The 24,747-nt window shown below is 38.5% G+C and overlaps 1 protein-coding gene across 1 annotated transcript in view; it reads right to left on the bottom strand.

Moving 5' to 3' along the window:
* ARID1A (AT-rich interaction domain 1A) overlaps positions 1 to 24,747 on the bottom strand; it is an 84,311-nt gene that overhangs the window by 22,950 nt on the left and 36,614 nt on the right. The gene's annotated exons all lie outside the window — the stretch shown is intronic.

Raw genomic sequence — 24,747 nt, 5'->3', positions numbered from 1 at the left:
TCATAAAGGGTTCTTGGCTGTCCCTCCTAGAGCAGTGTGAAAGTTTCTATCTCATTCAGTGAGTACTGTAAGCCAAGCTGAAGCTGCTATGTGTTCTCAGAATTCTTGACTCTCAAGTCCAGAACAAGCTCCACTGCTGCTGAGATCTTTTAGCCATCTGTCCTCCTCCTTTTCAAGTCCCCAGTATGTATTCATCCTCTCTCCTCCTTGCCCTGTTAGATCAGAAGGTGGAGGGGCTGGGGACCAAGCATATATATCCCTCCCAAAACACATCCCTTCCTGCTTTTTGCACAGCTGAGATAGGTATAACTGGCCTACATTAATGGTCACTGAAACCATGTAAAGGCTACTGGTGAAAAATTATCTTTTACCCAGTTAAGCTAACATTTAAAAGGATCCCACAGCAAGCGATGACAGAAGGAGAATGGAAAGAAGCAGTACATCTACCAGGAACCTTTCATGAGAAAAGGCAGTTGACCTGAATGGGAAGGTCTATATCCATTCCATCTTAAGCATAACGTTATTTGGTCTGACAACATATATCAATTATTATGCTTTTTAAAGTCATATACTTTCATGACGTGTAAAAAGCAGGGCAGAGTACCAAGGCTGTATTTTGTATGAACTCAAAATCTGTGATCTAAGAGGTCTGAAACTAAAGCTCCAACAATTAAAATCATTTTGAAAGCTAAATATAGATCCTTTATGATAGTTTAAATTCTGTTTGCAACACCTATTAAGTTGTTTGGGGTAATGGTAATGGGTACATTGAGGACAGCATCATAGGAAAAGCTCAAGGATCTAGCGTTAAGCTAGTAATCATTTGTATTTTTTACAAGAAAATGGAATTCTGATATTAAATAATTACTAAAGACCGCCTGTGGAAATGTTTCATGGTTGCTTGAAATTCTACTCAAGATATAATGGAAAGATAGTTTGGCCATTTCATATAGGGCAAGGTTAGTTTTATTGGTTCATTCTGAGTTAAGATGCTCAAGAATGAGAAATTCTACATGGTTTAGACTATACATCCTTTTCTGGGCTGTATGCTCTGTGACTAGCTTTCAGACAAGTAATTCTGACCTACGTTACACACAAAATCAGAATATGAACAATTCCTTCTGATCCTTAAACTAGATGGATAAACTTTTATTACTGATGTCACGCTGGCTAAATAACTTGAATATCATTTTCTGAACTGTCAAAATGGTCAGGGGGAAGAAAGTAAATGTATCATAGAAATAAACCAGACTGATCAGATAAACTCTGTGTACAATAAAGACTATTAAAGACATTAAATTGGGAAATATAACCATCTTAGTACGGGTAGAGTCTTTTCTCTTGACGCTGCACACTTCAGTTTTGAGAGCTACTCACAAAAGAGCCACTGGGATGAAACAGAGATTTTCTACCTGACCAATTCACTACATATCCACTATTACCTTGCTCTAATACATGAGTTTTTATTTAAAAAATGAATTACAAATACAACTAAAGGTAGAATAAAGTTTTGATTTAATCAAATCCTGTTTAGTAATCGCAATGGGCTCCATTTCTGTCCTGACATCCCCCTTGTCACCCTCTGAAATAACAGACCAGTCCATTGCAACAGAATGACTCTGGACAAAGCAACTGTATTTTACCTTAGTTTTATCACATTTGCAGTGATTTACGTCATTTGGATAATGCTGTCATTACGCAATGACATAAATATCCATGATGACATGCTTTTGTGTTTAATGGACATTCAGGAGTAATGGACACTCTTTCCCTCAGATGATCCATTAAAACAGAGTTCTACTCTATTTCAGAAGCAAAGATCCAATACCAAGTGGTATTTTACACTTCTATTCTCTGTTAAGTTAGATTTTGGAGATATTGGAACCAGGTAAAAATACGGCAAATTCTGAAAAACTAAAATATTTGTTCTGGCCCATTTCTGAAGATATCCTTATCCTTCCCCTACTCCAATACAGTTAAGAGATATTGGTGCAACTAGCTTGGGAAGGAATCTGCAAGTCTAATAAAAAAAGCAGAGTGGAAATATCAAGAAATCCCACTTGAGCTGAATTCATTCGAGGAAAGTTTGGGTAGTAAAACAGAAAGAGATAAGAACATTTCCATTCATATTCAACTGATCCTTAAAGAACATTGACTCACTGCAAAAGCAATGGAGCTTTTATATGAGCCAGCCTCACAAGGCTGAATCTAAGTGCAAGGTCTCAAAGAAAACCGTTCTCTGGAAAGAAGCTCAAGTCACGTGGGTACTCTTTCATGCAGGCAGCTATCTTCCTGTAATTGTACTCATCTTCTCATCATTATGACAATGACCACGTAGCTCAAGAAGACCTCCAAGACAAACCATCAGATGAGTTAAACTAGACAACAAAAATATTTACCACTGTTCACTAATGCATTCTCTGGCAGGCCCTTATCATCCATAATTTGTCTCCAATGGCATTGCAAAAGGAAAAAGCATCTATTAAAATATTGTTCCTTAAATCTCATCTTCCAAAATTTGGATAAAATGTGATGTAAAACAGTCATCAATAAAAGAGTTCCCTACTGTAAAAAATTTAAGAAAACTGTAAGATATAAAGTGTATCTGTATTTACTTTTTCATAAATGGCCAAAATCTCATCACTGATATTTGGAAGTATAGCCAGCTGTTGTATCCATCTGTAGGGATACTTGTAATGCCTACATTCTGCCTCTTTTACATCAGTATCCTGGGTGATACGACAATACTTACATGTTTGTTTTTAATTGTAAATTATTTATAACTCAGATCAAACCAAAATACTGTGCAGTATCAATTACTGAAAGATCTCCCACAGTTGTAACATACTTTTTTAAATCAACTATTAAAATTGCCTGTATTACTCTACTTTTTTAAAAGTTCTTTTCAATTAACCTATCTCTGGTCTTTGGCTGTAATAAAGATTCATTCATAACCTTTAGGTGTGCTAAAAGTCCTTATGAAAATACCTAGGACATTAACATTTTTAAAAGCTATTTATTACAGCAAATATATATAACACAAAAAGCACATAGTATTTTAAGTGCTTCAAGACTTTTCAAATTCAAAAATATAAACCAGCTGGATTAAGCTGGTGGACAGTTTTATTATCTCTTTAAAGAACATCCCTGAACTGTACAGCATTAGTGCTAAGAAAGCTCTTTTCCCTCCTCCTTTGAATACAGCCAGTAAAGCAAGAGAAAACAGGAGGTAAAAATCAACAGCAGTAACTCTGCCAGCATGAAGGAAACGTCTTGGTCTGGATAATTTCCCCACGTGTTTCCAATGTGTTTTTATGCCTTTTATTGCTCATCTGCCATGCAGATCAAAAATGTTGGAGGCATTCCAACTATTTCACACAGAAATCTCACACTCCAGGCTGGCTGCAACCCCAAAGCCTTCATTTCTTCACTTGAAATACTGCCCAGTGTTATTTTGGGATGTGACCCGATAGCGGAAGCCCACAGGGACTCTGAAACTATAACTGTTCCAGCTGCGATTGGTTGCCCAATTCAACCTTATTGCCAGCAGGAGTTTGTTCGTGCTGCTTGTAAAAAGGGAATCAGTTGCTAGCTTCACCTTCTTCATACCAAAACAAAACCACGCTTGAAATTAAACAGCCCGCAAAAAGGGGGAATAAGAGAGACTGCTTCCAAAATAAAACTGAAATTCCCAATACAGTTAAAGTGAGAGAGTATAATAGTGTTTGAAATCCAAGTATTGGAACTAATACCAGTATTAAGTATGGATTAAAAGGTGTCTGTTAAATTATTTTGCTCATGATTTATGAGGATTTTGGCTGATATATGGTTCCATATTGCCTAACAGAAGAAATGAACCACCACAGATATATTCAATTACTTTCAACTTTGTATGAACAGACCACATTTGTAATTCTTCCTATTGAGGTACAGACATCGCCTCTTTTTTTCCCCCTCCTACATGCTGAAAAATCTTACAAAAAGTTCATACTGTTATATGAACATGATGAGGGTGAAGGTTCTAGAAATAACCGATCAACTTTCCCAGCTAACACCATGATAGACAAAGATTTATGTAATTTATTTCTTTAAAATAAATATCTGCTTATCCAGAGGATCCTATGATGGGTTACAATCCATAAAAGGAAGATAATATTTTGGTCAAGATATTTAAATTTGAAAGAAATGCAATTACAGTAATATTCTACAAGTGAGAGTCCAGGCTTGGAAGAAGATATTGTCATGAGTACTGATGGCGAGCAGGAGGGGGCCCCTATCCAGGGAGAAAACGCATGCGTAGTACTGAGGAATTAAGCAGCCATTCAAAGAGACACAGATCAGACCCGCCCTAACTTTCGGGGTTTATCTGTCTGGGTTTTTCCCACACTTCTTCAGTTTGTTAGGATTCTGTTTAAGGTAGCAGTAATAAACACTAGAGACCTACTCCTCGTCTCAGCGTGATTTCTGACTGTTAGGACAGATATAGTCCAAAAAAATAAAGGGAGGAAGAAAAAAGAAATCTGATAGAAAGTTGGGGGAGAGAAGAGCAGAGAGAATAGTTGCATATAGCCAGAATTAGCAAAAGGAAAGAATGCCATATGGATTTTAAACAGCCTACCCTATCAGTATTGTAAGACTGGTATAATTAAGATAACCCATTGAAAAGACTTGAAGACAAACTAAGCCACGTTTAACTATAAGTAGTCCTCAAACATACAGAAAAGTGTTAGGACAGATTCTTAGTGATAGAGAAATCACAAATCACCAAACATTTGAGATTTGTGCCAATTCAAAATTGCTGTGTTGGTTTTAAGTCAATATTTTTCTGCAGATCCCGGAGAATGAACATGTCTGTGCTGTTTCAAGATTAGGATTCAAAAGGTCAGTAATAAAATCCAAGAGTCAAAAAATATGATAAAACACATTGAAATAAAGTTAGTCTTACAGAACATGCATAAATAATCTGCTTATAACTATGAATCTCCTACCCTAAGCTTCTGGACTCTACACAGGCTTCTAATATAGTCATTTGCCATGATTTCCACCGTTGCATGCCACATCCTTTGGCTACCATATTATAAGCCTGTCTCCTAATCTTAAACCTGCGGAAGACAAAATGTTCCGGTTCCAAGCTCTGAATGAGACTTGATGCTACTCAGTCTGCTGAATGCTTTGGCCTCATGGGCACAATCTCCTGCTGCCCCCTCCCAAGTGCAAAAAAACATAAAAGAGAGGTGGAAGCTACTCAGAGTACCTTTGCTAAGAAACAGCTGCCAAATAGCACCCTTCTAACTGCTTTCTTGAAATGGTGACCAGATTTCTAATCTGACTACCAAAATTACAATACAATGTAAACTCCTGGCCATATGGAAATACAGAGAGAGAAAACATTAGCATCCCCCACCCCACAAGTTCCGCAGCCCATACACCTTTCCCCAACTGTCCTAGTTCTCTCATACAACATTCAGTTCTCTCTTCTGCAAGACACTCTTGTGTAAGCAAGCAATTACGTTCCACAGCAACCAAAGACACATTCAAAACATCACGTCTTGGTATGTGTTCTCCTAAAATATAGTTGTGCAAATGTCTGAGGGCCTCTGTAGTAACTTCACAAAAATGTCCTACAGCTACTAATTTCAGATGGCAAAATCATTACCTTTTCTTAAGTGCTAGAGAAAGATTTCTTAATTTTGAATAAAGGTGGGAACAGAATAGTGGAAACAGTAGTCTGTATTGCTAATATTTAAATTTCACAGACCCACTTATACCAAATGATGAGGTTACACAACATACTGGATCAAACAGGAGGAAATTAAAATTTTGTCTCCTAACCTGAGCTTATACAAAATAAAGCAGTATTTCATATTTCTAGTCAGGAAGGTTATACAGTAAGAATAGGATTTTAAAGGGAAATTACTGTCAATTCCAGCAAGTGACTATTCAGTTCTGTACTAAGAAGTTCTATGGCTGATTACTGCCTCACTCCTTTGGTGAAACACCACTAATAATCAAAGTGGGTAACACATGTTAAGCTTATTTTAGGGTTTGAAGCCCACCTTCATTACTTTCAAGAATGGTCATTAAAATTTCCAATTTAGGGTAAGTGATTCTATCTTAAAAAGTCAGGTCTGGAATTCACCAAATTTTTATTTATTTAATGTATTTATATTCCACTCTAATGCTCACTGGTTCCCAGAACAATTACTTTTTCACCAATTTTGAGAAGACCAATAAACCCTACCATTGAGAGAGGATGCTATTCTCAAGTATAAGTGCCATGTTACTGTCTGCAGATCCCCGCCCTCTTCACCTCATGAAAAGGAGAGACTACCCAAAAGACTTTGCTAGGGTCCAAACACTAGGCTGATCATTAGTAAGTGGAGAAGGCATCCTGTGAGTTCCTAAGCACCAACCCATCCAGGGCTTTATAGGTTAAAACCAGCACTCTGAATTGTGCCTGAAAACCTACTAACAGCTGGAGCAACAACCACAATATCAGTGTTATGCAAGTATGGCAATCTTGATTTGCCAACACAAGAGCAGCTACATTTTCAACCAACTGCAGTTTCCAAGTAGTCTACAAAGGTAATCCTATGTAGAGCAGATTGCAATAAACAATTAAATAAATTACGTTTATTTTATTTTATTTATTAAATTTATGTCACCGCCCATCTCCCTCAATGGGGGACTCTGGGCGGTTTACAACAAAACATTTATTTCATGCAGAAGCCATGAAAAGGGTGGTGATAAGTGGATGAATCGCTGTTGCCAGGGCCATGTTCATGAGAATAATATGCAGACTTCACTACATTTGCAAAATTCAAAATTAGAAGGGGTCTCTACACTGATGGCAAATTGCTTACTTTAATCTATACAATGGATCTATCTCAAATGGCTTGATTACATCTTCCTTTATACCAAAATTTTACATACTAAACTATGTGTGTGTACACACACAAATGTCCATTTTTGGTTATACTGAACTCAATTCCACAAGTTACATTGACCAGTTTGAAGAAAAGTGGTTTTTATTGTGTATATAGTTTCTGGAATTTTTTTTTAAAAAATCCTAAGATCTTTATGTAAAGTTGTTGTCGTTGTCGTCGTTGTTGTTAGTTGCTGTCAAGTCGTTTACGACTCACGGCGACCCTACGCATAACAGAACGAAATGCTGTTCAGTCTTGTGCCATATGCCTGACTGTTCCAATGTTTGCATCCATGCACAATTATTCCCATCGTCTCTATCACACACACACACACACAAATACAAACATCTTCGAAAGCTACAAATAATGGAAGGAGTGTTTGAATTAATTAAGCTTCTTCTTTGAAAAGGAGGAATTTTCCATTTCTCCTCCTTTCCAACAAGAGACCCAGCTTTCTACAATCCCCTGACACAGAATTCTTCTGAACGGAACAAAGGTTCAGAGACTGAAAAGAAGTAAATGTTCCTTCTGGTCAGGGCTTAGACAGAACTGGTAGGAGCTGCTTGCTGTATCTGCAGTGCAGGAAAGGAGGACTTGCAAAGAGGATCTGTGGAGGAGGAGCCTGGAATGTGTGTTCACTATAATTGTAAAAAATAACCATCTAAGCAAGTTACGGGGGGGTGGGGAGAAAGAGAGAACGAATAGGCTCCTCAGCTGTTTTGGTGAAACTGGGGACAGAAAGAAGAGGAGCTGCTGGTTTTACACCACTTCTTCAACCAAAGACCTTGAAAAAAAAAGGGGGGAAGGGAAAGGAGAAAGTCAGCACTGTTACTGCAGCAGCCATTGATTTTTCAGAGGTCGATACTCCACTCCCACAGATCTGCTCAGTGGGCGGGTTAATCACATCCAGTGTTTCTGCTCAACACCATTTCGCCCCCTCTCCTCCATTCCTCCAATTTTTGCTAAATAAACACTTAGTAAAATACATCCTCAAAGATCCAGCAATAAACAGAGACACTGGTGCCTCATGTTCTTTCCTTTCCCTTTAATAAAGGGAATATTAAGCTTGTGGTTAAAGGCATAAAGTGAGGGGGAAAGCATCATGATTCATGCACTCAACAAGATGTCGCTGGAGGGAAAACCCACCAAGCATTAAAGGAGCGTTGTTCTCCTCCTGTTTCCATCATCCTGGGGGAACCTGGAAATGAATCTTTTCCAGTAATAACCATCACCTTCCAAAATTAATTCCTACTTAACCCATCAAGGGCTCCAACATTTTAAAAAGGTAATAGTAAAGCATTTCATTTACAATAAAGATAGGAATTCTCAATATTGGACTAATTTGCCAGGAACTGTTAAGAAGATGGTGTCAACCACAATACCTGGTCTCTTGAAAGATTCTGAGAAAGCTACCAGGAGCAAACAATGCCTGCCCAAAGTCCTAGCCACTCCTTGCTTTGCTCTTTACTGGCTGCAAAGGAAGTGGGCACTAGGGCCTTTGGTTAACTGTTCCTTGCCAATGTAAGCTTGGAGAGGTTAGAAAAGGGAAATAATTTACTGCTCCAAGCACCTCAATCTTCAGGTTTCCCAAAGCCATTTTAATTTGTAATACCTTAAGAATCAACATATTACATATTATGGCAATATAAGCTTCCATGGGCTAGAATCTAGTTCAGTATTTTTCAAGTTCGGCAACTTTAAGATGCGTGGACTTCAACTCCCAGAATTTCCCAGCTGGGAATTCTGGGAGTTGAAGTCCACACATCTTAAGGTTGCCAAGTCTGAAAAACACTGATCTAGTCCACTGTACACTTAGGTAATGTTATCCAAAATTGAGAGAGAAAAATGTAGTGATGTCTGTATTCTAATTTGTAAAAAAAGAGAACACACATTTGCTGTGTGATTTTGGAATATAAATATAGTGTGTGTGTGTAAATATTAATGAAAATGCAAACATCCCACCCCTGGGTAAACTACAACATACAAACACATTCTCTTAAAGAGGGCCACAGAGGCAAGAATTACACAATTGGATATTCTTTTTTTTCCCTTGCAAAGGATTTGGTTATTTGTTGGAGTGCTCCTTTTTTTATTTAGAGCACTCTCAATTCCCCAAGAAGCTCAGCTGCTGGCATCAACCATAACATCGAAATGAAATCATATTCTTATTCCTATTGCGACACTGTACACACCATGGTGCCCCTCAGCTGAACATTGACATGATTAGTTCTAGTCCTTAAACACTTTCTCTTAAGAAGATAGAGAATCCCTTTGTCCTTATCTCTTCCTTCCACAGTCCATAGTATCATATCCTACTTTCCAACCAAAACACTCAGTGAAACTTATACTTGTTCTTATCCTAAACCGATCAATAATAGCTTAGAATTGCATGTAGCCAATAACATTATTGTTGCCATCTATTATTCTAAGTGGGAGGATTGCATCCATGTTCTGCACTTACGTTCTTATGTACATGTAGTCAAAAGTATTGACTCTTTCCCCACTAACACTGCTTGACATACCCAACAGGAAGGAGACATGAATCTGCCAACCCACTTGCCTATAATGAGTTGCATGATATGCTCTGCCCATAATACAGTTTCAACAGCAGGAAGAAGCTTAGTCATTTTGGTACAGGAGGAATATATACTTCAAAAGGATTTTAGAAATCAGAATCTCTACAGTCCATGCAAAAAGATCACTGAGGATCCAACAACGTCCTTACTCCCACATGGCAAGCACAACGTAAGAGTTATAAAGATATACTACCCATAATTCAAGAACAGAAGATCAAAGCAAGTAAACTGAAACCTCAAGATCATTTGCACAACATAATCCAGGAAAGAGACAAAGAACACTCCCCAATCCTGTAGCAGCTTACAATACTCATAATACACCAAAAGCCAATATATTGATGATGAGCTCTGAAAACTCCAGGCAATTTAGGTAGCTCTGGTAATGTTTCCGTTTCTGATTTGATTATCAGAACAATCAACTGTTCCAATCTTAAAACACTGAACTGGACACCCCATGATTTAGTGGGAGCCTTTACTGAAGCAAAGGATCATTACCTTGTCGTGGTGCTGAAGCTTGAGCACCTCAATGATGCCATGAGCTAAACCGTGAAGGGCCACCCAAGACGGGAAGGACATGACAGAGAGGTCAGACTAAATGCGATCGCCGGGGAAGGTGACGGCAACCCACCCCAGTATTCTTGCCGTGAAAACTAAATGGATCAGTACAACCAGGGATATGTCGGTATACCATCGGAAGATGAGACCCCCAGGTCGGAAGATGGTCAAAATGCTACTGGGGAGGAACAGAGGATGAGTTCAACTAGCCACAGACGTGATGACGCAGCTAGCTCAAAGCCGAAAGGACGGCTAGCGGCCGACGGTGCTGGTGGTGAACGGCAACTCCGATGTTCTAAGGATCAACACACCATTGGAACCTGGAATGTAAGATCTATGAGCCAGGGCAAATTGGATGTGGTTATTGGGGAGATGTCAAGATTAAAGATAGACGTATTGGGCGTCAGTGAACTGAAATGGACTGGAATGGGCCACTTCACATCAAATGACCACCAGATCTACTACTGTGGACAAGAGGACCACAGAAGAAATGGAGTAGCCTTCATAATTAATAGTCAAGTGGCTAAAGCAGTGCTTGGATACAATCCAAAAAAAAATAGAATGATCTCAATTCGAATTCAGGGCAAGCCATCATCACAGTGATCCAAATATACGCCCCAACCACAGATGCTGAAGAAGCTGAAGTAGAGCAGTTCTATGAGGATCTGCAGCACCTACTGGACAGCACACCTAAAAGAGATGTTATTTTCATCACGGGAGACTGGAATGCTAAGGTGGGCAGTCAAATGACACCTGGAATTACAGGTAAGCATGGCCTGGGAGAACAAAACGAAGCAGGACATAGGCTGATAGAATTTTGCCAAGACAACTCACTCTGCATAACAAACACTCTCTTCCAACAACCTAAGAGGTGGCTTTATACATGGACTTCACCAGATGGACAACACCGAAATCAGATTGACTACATCCTTGGCAGCCAAAGGTGGCGGACATCTATACAGTCGGTAAAAACAAGACCTGGAGCTGACTGTAGTTCAGATCACGAACTTCTTCTTGCACAATTTAGGATCAGACTAAAGAGATTAGGGAAGACCCACAGATCAGCTAGATGTGAGCTCACTAATATTCCTAAGGAATATGCAGTGGAGGTGAAGAATAGATTTAAGGGACTGGACTTAGTAGGTAGGGTCCTGGAAGAACTATGGACAGAAGTTCGCAACATTGTTCAGGAGGCGGCAACAAAATACATCCCAAAGAAAGAGAAAACCAAGAAGGCAAAATGGCTGTCTGCTGAGACACTAGAAGTAGCCCAAGAAAGGAAAGCAAAAGGCAACAGCGATAGGGGGAGACATGCCCAATTAAATGCAAAATTCCAGAGGTTAGCCAGAAGAGATAAGGAATTATTTTTAAACAAGCAATGCGCAGAAGTGGAAGAAGACAATAGAATAGGAAGGACAAGAGACCTCTTCCAGAAAATTAGAAACATCAGAGGTAAATTCCAGGCAAAAATGGGTATGATCAAAAACAAAGATGGCAAGGACCTAACAGAAGAAGAAGAGATCAAGAAAAGGTGGCAAGAAGATACGGAAGACTTGTATAGGAAGGATAACAATATCGGGGATAGCTTTGACGGTGTGGCCAGGGAGCTAGAGCCAGACATCCTGAAGAGTGAGGTTGAACGGGCCTTAAGAAGCATTGCTAATAAATAACAAGGCAGCAGGAGACGACAGCATCCCAGCTGAACTGTTCAAAATCTTGCAAGATTATGCTGTCAAGGTAATGCATGCTATATGCCAGCAAATTTGGAAAACACAAGAATGGCCATCAGATTGGAAAAAATCAACTTATATCCCCATACCAAAAAAGGGGAACACTAAAGAATGTTCAAACTATCGAACAGTGGCACTCATTTCACATGCCAGTAAGGCAATGCTCAAGATCCTGCAAGGTAGACTTCAGCAATTCATGGAGCGAGAATTGCCAGATGTACAAGCTGGGTTTAGAAAAGGCAGAGGAACTAGGGACCAAATTGCCAATATCCGATGGATAATGGAAAAAGCCAGGGAGTTTCAGAAAAACATATATTTCTGTTTTATTGACTATTCTAAAGCCTTTGACTGTGTGGACCATAACAAATTGTGGCAAGTTCTTAGTGGTATGGGGATACCAAGTCATCTTGTATGCCTCCTGAAGTATCTGTATAATGACCAAGTAGCAACAGTAAGAACAGACCACGGAACAACGGACTGGTTTAAGATTGGGAAAGGAGTACGGCAGAGCTGTATCCTCTCACCCTACCTATTCAACTTGTACGCAGAACACATCATGCGACATGATGGGCTTGAGGAATCCAAGGCTGGAGTTAAAATTGCTGGAAGAAACATTAACTATCTCAGATATGCAGATGATACCACTTTGATGGCTGAAAGCAAAGAGGAACTAAGGAGCCTTATGATGGTGAAAGAAGAAAGTGCAAAAGCTGGCTTGCAGCTAAACCTCAGAAAAACCAAGATTATGGCAACCCGCTTGATAACTGGCAAATAGAGGGAGAAAATGTAGAAGCAGTGAAAGACTTTGTATTCCTAGGTGCAAAGATTACTGCAGATGCTGACTGCAGTCAGGAAATCAGAAGACGCTTAATTCTTGGGAGAAGAGCAATGACAAATCTCGATAAATAGTTAAGAGCAGAGACATCACACTGACAACTAAGGTCCACATAGTTAAAGCAATGGTGTTCCCCGTAGTAACATATGGCTGCGAGAGCTGGACCATAAGGAAGGCTGAGAGAAGGAAGATCGATGCTTTTGAACTGTGGTGTTGGAGGAAAATTCTGAGAGTGCCTTGGACTGCAAGAAGATCAAACCAGTCCGTATTCCAGGAAATAAAGCCAGACTGCTCACTGGAGGGAATGATATTAAAGGCAAAACTGAAATACTTTGGCCACATAATGAGAAGACAGGACACCCTGGAGAAGACGCTGATGCTAGGGAGAGTGGAAGGCAAAAGGAAGAGGGGCCGACCAAGGGCAAGATGGATAGATGATATTCTAGAGGTGATGGATTCGTCCCTTGGGTGTTGATGACCAACAGGAAGCTCTGGCGTGGGCTGGTCCATGAAGTCATGAAGAGTCGGAAGCGACTAAACGAATAAACAACACAACACAAACAAACAACTTTACTGAATGGAACAAGGGAACAGGCAATCTGTGATAGAAAAAGTGAGATAGATTTCTCTCAGCATAGTTTAGAGCAGGTGGGTGAGAAGTTAGCTTGAGATGTACTAATAGATCTCTGGACATTCTTAAGTCTGTTCACTGCACCTAAAGACTTCCCAATAAAATATTTGCTGTGACATACTTTCAGATGTATATTAACACTTTTTAAAGGCGTCCCTTCTTGCGGTGCTACCAGTAGATAACATCAGAAAGGTGATTACCAGTTATGGCTTTTTCAGATGCATCTTTGCTATGAACTCCTTGCCTTTGGAGGTTTGCCCACTATCTTCAACATGACCCTTCCGATTCAGTTCCTGGTGATGTGCTATTGGCGGCTATATTTTAATAGCAGTCTTAATTTTTCTTAATTTGTATTTTATAATTTTTAAACCACTGTTACGTTTGTGTACACTGCCACATATACATTCAGTACATAGAACAGAAAATGAGTGGAGGAAGCCAGCAATGGATTTCTTCATAAAAAAAAATCACAAATTTGGTTCTCTGATAAAACCCATAAATGCCTAGCTTAAATATCATCTTAGAGATATTATTTAACGGTTAGGTATTTCTGCCTAATGTTACTACATTGCACCCAGCATTGTTCAGTAGATACATTTGGAACAATAACATAGATCATGAAACCCAGAAGCCTGCAGCCCATTTTATGGCTTATTCTATGATGTTTACAACAAGTAAATCCATACTTTTTTGGTTGTGATTTGCTTTGTTAAATGGAACTGCAAAAGTGTTTTGTGCAGTAAAAATCTTCTAACGAAGCATTCTTAGTAGCTTATGTTGATTAACGTGCATTCACAGTAGTGGCAGTTATGGAGGTGTGTAATGTGTCTAATTTTATGGAATCAGTTTCCAATAATATTGCCTGAGGGAGTGGACATGTCCTTGGAGAAATATATTCAACCAACATGCTTCACTGATCTTTAGTGAAGAATAGCTGGAAGACTGTTCAAGCCAATTTTACTGGCCATCACTAAGAAAGCTTTTCTGCAAAGAGAAATGCCAACTTCATCAAAAGGTAAAGCAAATGAGAACTAAAAAAGGAAAGCCTTCAGTAAACCCAGCCAATCAAGTAATTTGTTTGCACCCTCCTTATCTGAACAAAGCAAAGCCATAAAGTATCTTCAAGGGATCCTTGCAAAAAATAGATTTTGACGTAGCATTCAGAACAATAACCATTTTAACACAATATATAGACAATCTTTGTCTTTAGCTAAACAATGAGAGCCAAATCATTTGAGTACAGACCTTCAACAGAATTTGATGTAATTGGGTGGCAGTATTGGGGGAAGGTGGTCCCATTTTTTGGCAATTATGTTCTTGTTTAACTAAATGATTCCAAACAGTATTATTAACACTGGTCTTATCCTATGAAATTTATGAAAAATTCATCAGTATTCCAATATCCGGCTTAACTTCTATTAGCCCCCAACACCAATGGACTCTCTCTCTAGATACTATTATTATATAGAGATATAGAAATGTCAGTTCTTTGAATACAAACCTGGACATAATTGAAGGTTGGATGGGGTTTAAACAAGTCTAAATTCTGACAAAAACTACATCCTCATGATATAGGCGGAGATTTTCTGTTGTGGCCCAAAAATAAACGAACAGCATGTATTCGTTTTTCTACTTGATGCACACACATATCCCATTATCCCAGTGGCAACCTTATTTGGAGAGGCAACAGATCCAAAAGAAGATGGTAAAGACCTCTTGGGATAATTCAGTATTTTGACCTTGGTATGCTCCTGAAATTATTGGAAAGTTTCGAATAGTGGAGGTTGTGGAACCTGATCTATTACAGGAGTACAGATATGCATGTAATCATATTACTGTCAGGCAATCAGTGAAACTACAGAATTTGTTCTGGAGTTTTGGTCAAGTGCTTGACATCAAAACCCTTAAGGAACAGAGTTCCAAACATCTTAATAAGGAAATAAAAACCACAATACCAAAAAAAAAAAAAAAAAAATGCCCCAAGGTCATCTAGCAAAATTTACTTTCCTTTTGCAAAGTAAAATCACTTTCAAGTTCAGCTCAACAGCTATGGACATAGAGATGCACCCATGCAGGGTTTTTTTGGCCTAGCTAAGCAGGCGTTTCACTTTATTCAAGCTAGAATGAAGTAGTTTTGGAGTAGAACAGTGTAGCGGTCCATTCTACACAACTCTCTTCCTCTGTGTAGGAAGGAAATTAAGTCTAGACAAGTAAAGAGACAGACACATACAACTATTTTGACGCAATTATTTTTTCATCCTTATTTTGCAAACTGTTTGCTGCTTGTATACCTTATAATACAGTTTTCCAGTTTAAACAATAGCATATTTATTTAGAAAAGTCTTTATTGAGTAATCTGTTGGAAAAGCAACATAAATGATAAAACAATATAGATATATAGACAGACAGTTGTTTTGGGAATAACCTTTGCTGTCTTAGCTGTACTTTCCTTGCCACAAACACATGCTTAATTATTTATTTTGCTAAATAGCTATATTTATAGTTATAATGGTAGCTAATTATAATAATTATAAACCAACTATTTATTTATCATATTTTTATCACTGCCCATCTCCCCCACAAGGGGACCCTGGGCGGTTGAGATTTAAGAAACAGAAAACCACAAACGATGGAAGAAATTACCCTGCAGTTATTAACTAGGGACCTATGCTCGGAAGAGGCATACTTAATATAAACATTCATAAGGCCAATGTCAACTCAACTAAAAGGAAAGCAAGGGACTACTAGGCCTTATTTGGGATTAAGGAGAATTGGGGGTGAGGCAATTCCAACCCAGCAGTACTGTTCCTCAAATGCAGAGATCTCCATCTTCTCTCCTCCCTGTTTTGGTTCCACGTATCATCTACATGCCCAACAGTATTGCTGGTATTCACAATGCCAGATGATCTACTTTTCAGTGCAGTTCAGGTATTCTGATCTCTCACCATTGAATGATGCCAGCAATGTTAAAAATTGTGACTCCATTGTATTTTGTAATTTATAATAAGAAAATATTCCCCTTATCTATACTTTCACAGACTGGAGAGGACCAGTTCTACTGGGGTATCTCATATGAAGTCTGCCTTGCATTTTATTTTGACTGGATTGTGTACACCAAGTTGGGTAACATATTTCTCCTTTAATTTAGGACATATTATGTTCATGTGATTTGCAACATGATTTTCCTAATATGGAAAAGAATACTGAAGTATATTTTGATATTGACAGATCTTGTCTTTGTATTTGGTGTGGATTGAATAGATCTATCAAGGCCACAGATCTAGCAACCTTACATTTAAACAGCTGGATATAATGGAACAGGTTAGCTGGGAAATATTCCCAAGAAATCTTCTGTGTAACTATGGTAACCAGCCTACAGCTGTACACACTGACATATGCTAAGCTAATTATTAGCCATAATAGGTCAGAAGTGCCCAGGTAAGTCATTTATGTATTTCAAGGTTTTAATATTCAATGTCTTAGTGGTATCTTCATTCCTCATCAAGTTCTTCAAATATCACCTGCCATGATGGTTGACAGGCGTTTATAGAAATGAAGATACAAGCCACAGGTAGCTTTGTTTTCTGAAGAATTCTTCAGCAAAAATAAATAGCACTAAGCTCCATCTCAACCTTCCCTAAACTAGTACCATCCAGGCGGTTATAACTGTCTTAATTCTTTACAATACATCTATGGTCCAAATCCAACCCTCTGAGTGTATCTTTCAGTGGAGAGCATTCAGAAGATATGTAAGTTAAAGCATGTGTATTATATAAAGACTTAAAGGCTTACGCTTTCATCCACAGAAAATTTGTGCGTGCTCGCAAGGGAGGTCATTGGTGTTAGGTCTCATCAATATGATCCTGGTTGCCCTTCTTTCCTTCTCAACTGATGCCAATGTGACTGAAAATTTTTCAAAGTGCAATTCCATTATCGCTGAATATGCTGTCTAGGGCAAGTACAACTTGTACTCCAAAATTATTTAAATGAATTGGAGATTATTTTTTTCCTGTAGTACCTGGAATTTGGGAGGAACTATGTAAATACACTGAGGTCCATTCCAGAGATCAGTGTCCAAACCAGAATCAGGAATATAACTGTTCCAAATGCAGTAGCACTCTGGTTAAAGATCATATTCATAATTTATAAGTGAGCCTGAATTTTATATTGTTCCTGAAGAACAATTTACTGTAGTAGCTAAAAGCCCCTTTCCCTAGCTTTAATTTGTATGGTTTCATTTGGGGAAAAGAATTGGGCCACTTGGATCCATGCCTTACTTCATATCTTGTTTAGATTGCTTGCACGACATGGAGTTGCCCTTGGGAATGACCTGAAGACTTACCAGAAGATACATTACACCAGTTGTAGATCAACTCAAATAGAATTTGTTTTGTTTCAGGGACAATTCCACTGTCCTGGTTTTGACCAATGAAAGCCTAAATAGTTGGAAGTCAGATTATTTAAAAATCACCAACATATATCAACCTGTTTGTTTATAATTATTGGGTGCCCTTTAATATGAGAAGTTAGGCTGATGGAGTACTATAGAAACAGCCTTTCAGTACTAGCATACCAATTATAGACTTTCTTCTTGGAAAAGTACAAGTTCGCTCCCTCTTTTTTTTATAAAGACTACTTCATTCATTGTCTTACTCCTGCTTCATCGCTCTCTTGCTCTGATTTTATTTGTAGCGCTTGGATTTATGGTTAGAGTACTGTTTATTGCTTTATTATGTAATATTCAAATAAATCACTTAATTTTGGTTAATGACCAGTTCATATACAGTATGTACATTTACGAAATGATATAAATTAACATAATGTAATCATAAAACAAGGTTATCTCAAATATAAAATTAAAAAGAACTAGGGAAGCTGCCCTGTGCCAATCGAAGGGGAAGTAGTATGTTTTTTCCTAACCTTACAGGACATTACACAAAATTTGACCATTTTCATGTATCTCCCTGGGTATGAATTGACAAGCCAAAAAAGTTTATTGTGATACTTCATGGTAACACTGAGACTACTGAAAAATCAGGGAAGAAGTATACTTCTATTGTTGTAACTTCCTCAGTCTGCAAGAGCAAATTCTGTCTTGCAATATGGAAATGTCCTTTATTCCCAAATAGAAATGCCATGGGAAAGATATTATACCATGTCAGTATGAAGAGTCTTCCTTAATCAGGAATGCTTCAGGACACAACTGTTATCATCTAATTTAATACAACTGGAACTAATGACATCTCCTACTGACGATTCCTATCTTTGCTTAACATTGGTTCTGATGGTTGTCTATAGTGCCAAGAGTGCCCCTGGAGAAAAACCATAGAGTTGGAACTCTGAACTCTAAAAGACAATTCCATAGATTCACATCTATTTATGTAAGAGAAAAAACGTACCGTTCTAAAAAAAAAAAAATGCTTAAGGTATGCTACTTAGCTGCCTGTTGAGAATGTGACGTTAAAAGTAACATTTTAAACACTGAATTTTAAAATCTGATTTTTAATCACTGTTTCACATGCTTTTATTGATACCAACCAAAGCTTTACTGCAATGTACATTTGTCAGTATACTTATAAAGGGCAAGCAACAATGCTGTTGAGGCTCATCCAGTTCTGTGGTCATACAAGATTAATAAAGCACTCTTGGAAATCTAAGATGGGCAGTGAGAATCCTCTAGCAGCTTTCTGATTACTCCCCAACTTGCCTGGCTAAAACAAACTGGACTCAAAGCAGAAGAAAGAAATGACAGCATTACTCAAAGTACATGTGCCTATTTTCTAATCTGCTCCTATCCAAGACACAGCTGGCTTCATGTTTCAGTTAATTTTTTAACTGAAATTGTTCCTAAGAAAACAAGAGCTGCCATCAGGGCAATCTGTAACGTATACAGGCAGGAAGCTGTGCTGAGCCACCAATGACTAGAATAGAAACAGGAAACGGGCCCTGGATCGAGCATAGAACGATCTGCTGCAAACACAGCCTGAAGCACAGGGACAGCAAACTGCATCGGTGGCTCGGAGCAGCATGATTTATAAGGCAGGCTCTGATTGGCTGCCCTTCCAAAGAGAATCAAGCGCATATCCTCCCCTGCTGCTCAGAACAGCCATGACTGACACAGCAATGGGGGTGGGGAATTTCCTTCTGAGCATCAGGTTAGCCTCTTGTAGTTCAGAAGTGGAAGCCACCAGGACAACTAGCAGATCAATTCCAAGAAAAAAGTCATGCCCAGAAATCATTTCACTGGAATAAAAAGATTTCCAGAAACAGCCTTTCCAGCAGCGCCAGAAATAAAGGCTATTTTGCGGCTATTTTAAAAAGCAGACACTCAGAAAGAGATTGGCCTCTAGAGGAATAAAATTAAGACGTGGGTAGTCACACGCATGGCTTTGTTTTGCTATTAATCTTTTCATGTAAATGAGCACAGTCATTCAACAGACAGGCCTTACAGGAACCTTTCTGCCAGAACAATTTGGGAAGCACTGATCCTTCAAATGCCATATGGATCTCTGGCACAGTGTACTCTGGGACCATTTACAGCAATGCCTAGACAAGTTATAATTAGCAAGCAAATGTTATTTTCCCATGAATTTACAAACTGTTGGGCCAAGTTCCACACTATGAAGAAAGAGAAGGATAAAATATCTTGGTAAGAAATTTTGTCTGTTCATATTAGTACTTGCAAAGCCCATGTTACTCACAACATAAATCCCAAGCTCGTAGCATAATACTGCTGTCACTTAATATGCAGGTATAGGTCTATCAACATGAACAGAAGCATACTATTCTGTTACTGTAAAGTAATTTAGTTTTTCAGACTACCAATTGAGTTCACTTACATCTTTATTCATGAGATGTCTGCCCCTGTAAACATTACCAAAGCATTTATAATGATGATCTCTCATACAAGGAGAAATGGACTGATGTCGCTAAAGACTGGCCAAATGGATGCTTAATCTTGAGGGAACGTATAGAGTTAGTGAGTAAGCAGAGATACAGGGTATTTCCCTGCATCACTCCTTAGCTATTGAACGATCTTTTCAGGAGCTGTGTTGAACATCCAACTCTGTCTATATCAGTTACTTGGCATCAGTAATATCACGATAAGCCAAACAAGCATGTTTTCTTTCAGCAGAAATTAGAAGGCTCTTTATCAAATCACAGCACAATCAAAAGTTCACTTGGTAGTCAGTCTTATTTGTGATATAAGAGTAGGAGCAGCTGCATGCCTAGCATTCATCTACCTTACAAGGCTGGCATGGGACATATTTTGAGGATAATTATTTTCTTCAGAACAATGATAACCCAACTAAATAATAACTAAACATTTCTTATTTATAAAGGGACCTTCTATGTATTTACTAGACTATAACCAACAAGAGCAAATATAAACAAATAACACTGCTAACTTCACATATATGTAGTTGAGTTGATAGTGATTGGGACAGGTAGCATCAGACTGCCGTGATTAGTTCCACCAAACACCAGCCTACCGTGTTATGGAAAAGGTATGAAAAAAAATTCCAATATGGTAAAAGGTAAAGGTAAAGGTTTCCCTTGACGTAAAGTCCAGCCGTGTCTGACTCTAGGGGGCGCTGCTCATCTCCGTTTCAAAGCCGAAGAGCCGGCGTTGTCCAGAGACACTTCCGGGTCATGTGGCCGGCATGACGACACGGAACGCCGTTACCTTCCCGCCGAAGCGGTACCTATTGATCTACTCACATTTGCATGTTTTCGAACTGCCAGGTGAGCAGGAGCTGGGACTAGCAACGGGAGCTCACCCCGCCGCGCGGTTTCGAACCGCCGACCTTCCGATCGACAGCTCAGCGGTTTAACCCGCAGCGCCACCGCGTCCCTTCCAATATGGTAAACAGACCTTAATAGCGGACTTTGGATGCAACAGAGAAAATCTGCCATTATACAGCATGTTTCTATATGTATGTAAAATCCCATTCTGCATTTTACATCTGTGTAAAATATATAAACTATTTGAGTAAAATTCATGTGCCATTTTTATGCATACATAAAGGCCCGTTTGGATTTAACGGATTCTCTGCTTAAGTAAGTATCACCCCACCTTCAATAAACTGAAGTTAAACTGTTTCATAAATATTTTATATAAATTTATGGTGTGATGATATTTGGAATACTGTAAAATGCCCAGTGTCCAGATGGAATGGGCGGCCATAATGAAGTTAATAAATAAGTTAATAAATGGAATATGGGGTACAGTTCTAGTCAGAACATCTTCAAAAGGGTACTGCACATCAGGAAAATATGGAGAAAAGAATAACTAGAGTGAAGTAAGATTAAAACCTGGAGGATTTGGGGATCTTTGGGTTAGAAAAACAGGTAAATAAAAGGAGTATGTTAATGGTTTACAACATTATACATAGTGTGCAGAAAATGGATACAGTGGTTTTCTCAGTCTCTCCCATAATACAAGAATCCAGACCTTCCTCTGAAGTTGCATGTAGGAAATTCTGGACAGAAAAAGAAAAGCGATTAAACTACAGAATTTTTAGTTCGAGATATAAATGATGGCCAATTTGAATGGCTCTCAAACATAAAAAAACAAAAACAAAACTTAGGTGTTAAGTCAAACAGACAAATCCCATACAACCTCCAAAAAGCTTATGCTTATATGAGCAAAAGAGTGCTATTGTGTTAAGTCCAGCTTGAACGTTTCCATCTGCGAGGCTTCTGTGGAATAAATTCTGGGCTGTCTAGTCCACCGTGGCTCTTACGGTCATGTGGATGATGGTCAGAATCAAAAAGGTTCACTGATTTTAGCAGCTGTTATCCTCCATCATATGTTCTTCTATAGGTAGCAGTCTACAGTACTCAGAATGTCATTCAATTCCAAAAAATGGTACGAAATCTCACAAAAACGCAAGAGAATGCTTTATATCAAATCAGGCCCTTGGTCCACCTACCAAATCATGTTTTACTGAATGGTAGTGATTCTCCAGAGCCTCCAATAAACTAGTGGCTGATTCTGAACATTACACACGCTGCCACTAAACAATGATCATTTCAATCAATGGTACTGATTTTACTGATTATTTATATTTTGTTTTATATTGTATGCCACAGTAAGGTATTATGCAAGCAGAAAGACAGGGTATATAAATTTGAGGAGGGGAAGGTGGTGGTAGTGGTGCGTTCCTTTCCTTGTAGGCCTTCTAGTGGCCAGGATCCATATGATATTCATTCATCCTCAATTTGATCTACTGTATAATCATAGTACATTTAAATACTCTTATCATTATACTCATTTGAGTAGGCTCACTGTCCAAAATGTTAATACAGGTACTCCTCACTTAACAACCGTTCATTCAGCGACTGTTCAAAGTTACGACAGCACTGAACAAATGGTAGTTAAGACCGGTCCTCAAATTACGGGTATTGCAGAGACCCCATGGCAACGTGATCAAAATTTGGGTGCTTGGCAGCCCACCCGCGTTTATCACCATAGCGTGTGCTTCAACTCCCCCTGCCTGTCTCCCCCTGCTGACCTTAGCCGTCTTCTTCCTCCTGCTGACAAGGCCAGGCACGCCTCATCAGCGGCGGGGGGCAGGGGGAGATGGCAAAAGTCAGCTGGAGACAGGAGAGTTCAGGGTGGCCAAAAGGGCAGTGATAGAGGGGGAGATAGGCAGGTGGAAAAAGTTGAAGCGGCGGCAAGCAGGGCAAGGCAAGCATGAGGTCCTCGGCTAATGACCGCACCCAGGACCACCAGAACTGCTGTTGCTGTGCAGTGAGGTCATGTGTTGCTTTTAATGACTGCTTTGCTTAGCAATGGAAATTCCAGTCCCAATTAAGGTCATTAAGCGAGGACATATGTACCAACAGATGCTTTTATTACATACGGCCCACTGCTACAGTGGACCATATGGAATAAAAGCAACTGGTACCAAGGGTCTCCGGGGTTGACCTTGTAGGCATATGATATGTCTTGTTTCTTGTATTTCCATTTTAGTGCTAGTCTGATGACATCTTTAAAGTTGGTCTTGTAACAAATTATTTAAATAGTAATAATTATTACTACTCCCAAGATGTGATACAAATGTTAAAAAGTAATAACATTTCATTCAATAAAATGAGCTTAACAGTCAAACCGGTAAACAAATATATACAACTAAGACAAACCAAACACAACTATACATTTTTAAAACAATGCCATGCAATATGACCGAGCATTTATACATTAATTTTAAAAAAACAGGTATTAATTTAGAACTGCCAAGGTTAAGGAAAGTAAGGTGGGAAAATCAGGTCCTATACTAACCCACTAATCAAATAAAAAGATTTTAGAACTCTTTTTAAAGGCTATTTAAACATTTGCATTTTTAATACCTGCTAAGCAAGTCATATGTAGTTGATTCAACGGGATGTATTTTTGATTTATACAGGATTTCTTAAACTATTCATGGGGTTTAGGAATAAAAGTCAAAAGAAATTTATTCCTACTGTAAAGTACTGTTGATTATGTGCCATCAAGTCAGTGTCAACTCTTAGCCACTACATAGATTTTCTCCAGAAGTATTTTATACATACATTTATATTTGGTTTAATATTTGACTTCTGCATTATTATGTACAGTTTTCTACAACTGATCTACTAATTTGGCTGCTATACATCAGCCAGCAAAATGCACACCAGATTGAAGACACATGTTTTACTACCATTTGTAATAAGCTTCATTCCACTTTTTCTTGATGTCTTCCCTTTTCCACCTCACAGTCCTTTACTCTTGACCTTTCTTCAAGAAGAACATTACTTACTGCTCTCTCTGTAAGTCATTTGAGAACTCACTCTGATTCCCACTGGTACGTTTCCCATTAGTGTTGTTATTGAGAATCTAGCAGGCAGAGTGCTTCAAAGTGGTAGAATATTTATCTTATTTGTCAGCTTAAGTATGGACAAAAAATTAGTTTATATGACTCATATTAGTTTATATGACTAGTTTGTATGAATACGAATGGACTTAATTCACTTCTCAGATTAACGAAGTGAAACACAATTATCTTCTGTTTTCAGTTCTGAATTTTACATCTCCTATCAAAAAAACCCCAACCGTGCATTAGAGAAAATATTTGCATGCACAGTATATACAGGAAGTCTTTGCTTAGCGTCTGCCTCAAACAGTGACCATTTGCAATTACGACGTTGATGAAAAAGTAACTTTGCGACCAATGTCCACATTTATGACCTTTGCAGGTCTGTAAAGCAAAGGAAAGCTGAAGTAAGATCATAAGCATAGTTGTGGTCATGTGATTTTCACTTAGCAACCACTTCACTTAACGACCAAGTTGCCAATCCCAATTGTGGTTGCTAAACGAGGACTACCATCTTCCTATATACAGAAATTTGCATTAACTTTCAGGCAGATTTAAAAAAAAAAAAAAACTAATATAGCAATGAAACATAACAAATCTATCTTAAAAGACAGAAACACTGCAGAAAATTATAGTTGCATCTACTGCTAATTTGA

Source organism: Candoia aspera, chromosome 10 (assembly GCF_035149785.1).
Source record: "Candoia aspera isolate rCanAsp1 chromosome 10, rCanAsp1.hap2, whole genome shotgun sequence".
Taxonomy (NCBI): Eukaryota; Metazoa; Chordata; class Lepidosauria; order Squamata; family Boidae; genus Candoia; species Candoia aspera.
Note: the sequence above shows the minus strand (reverse complement) of the source record. Positions and strands in the feature narration are given on the sequence as shown.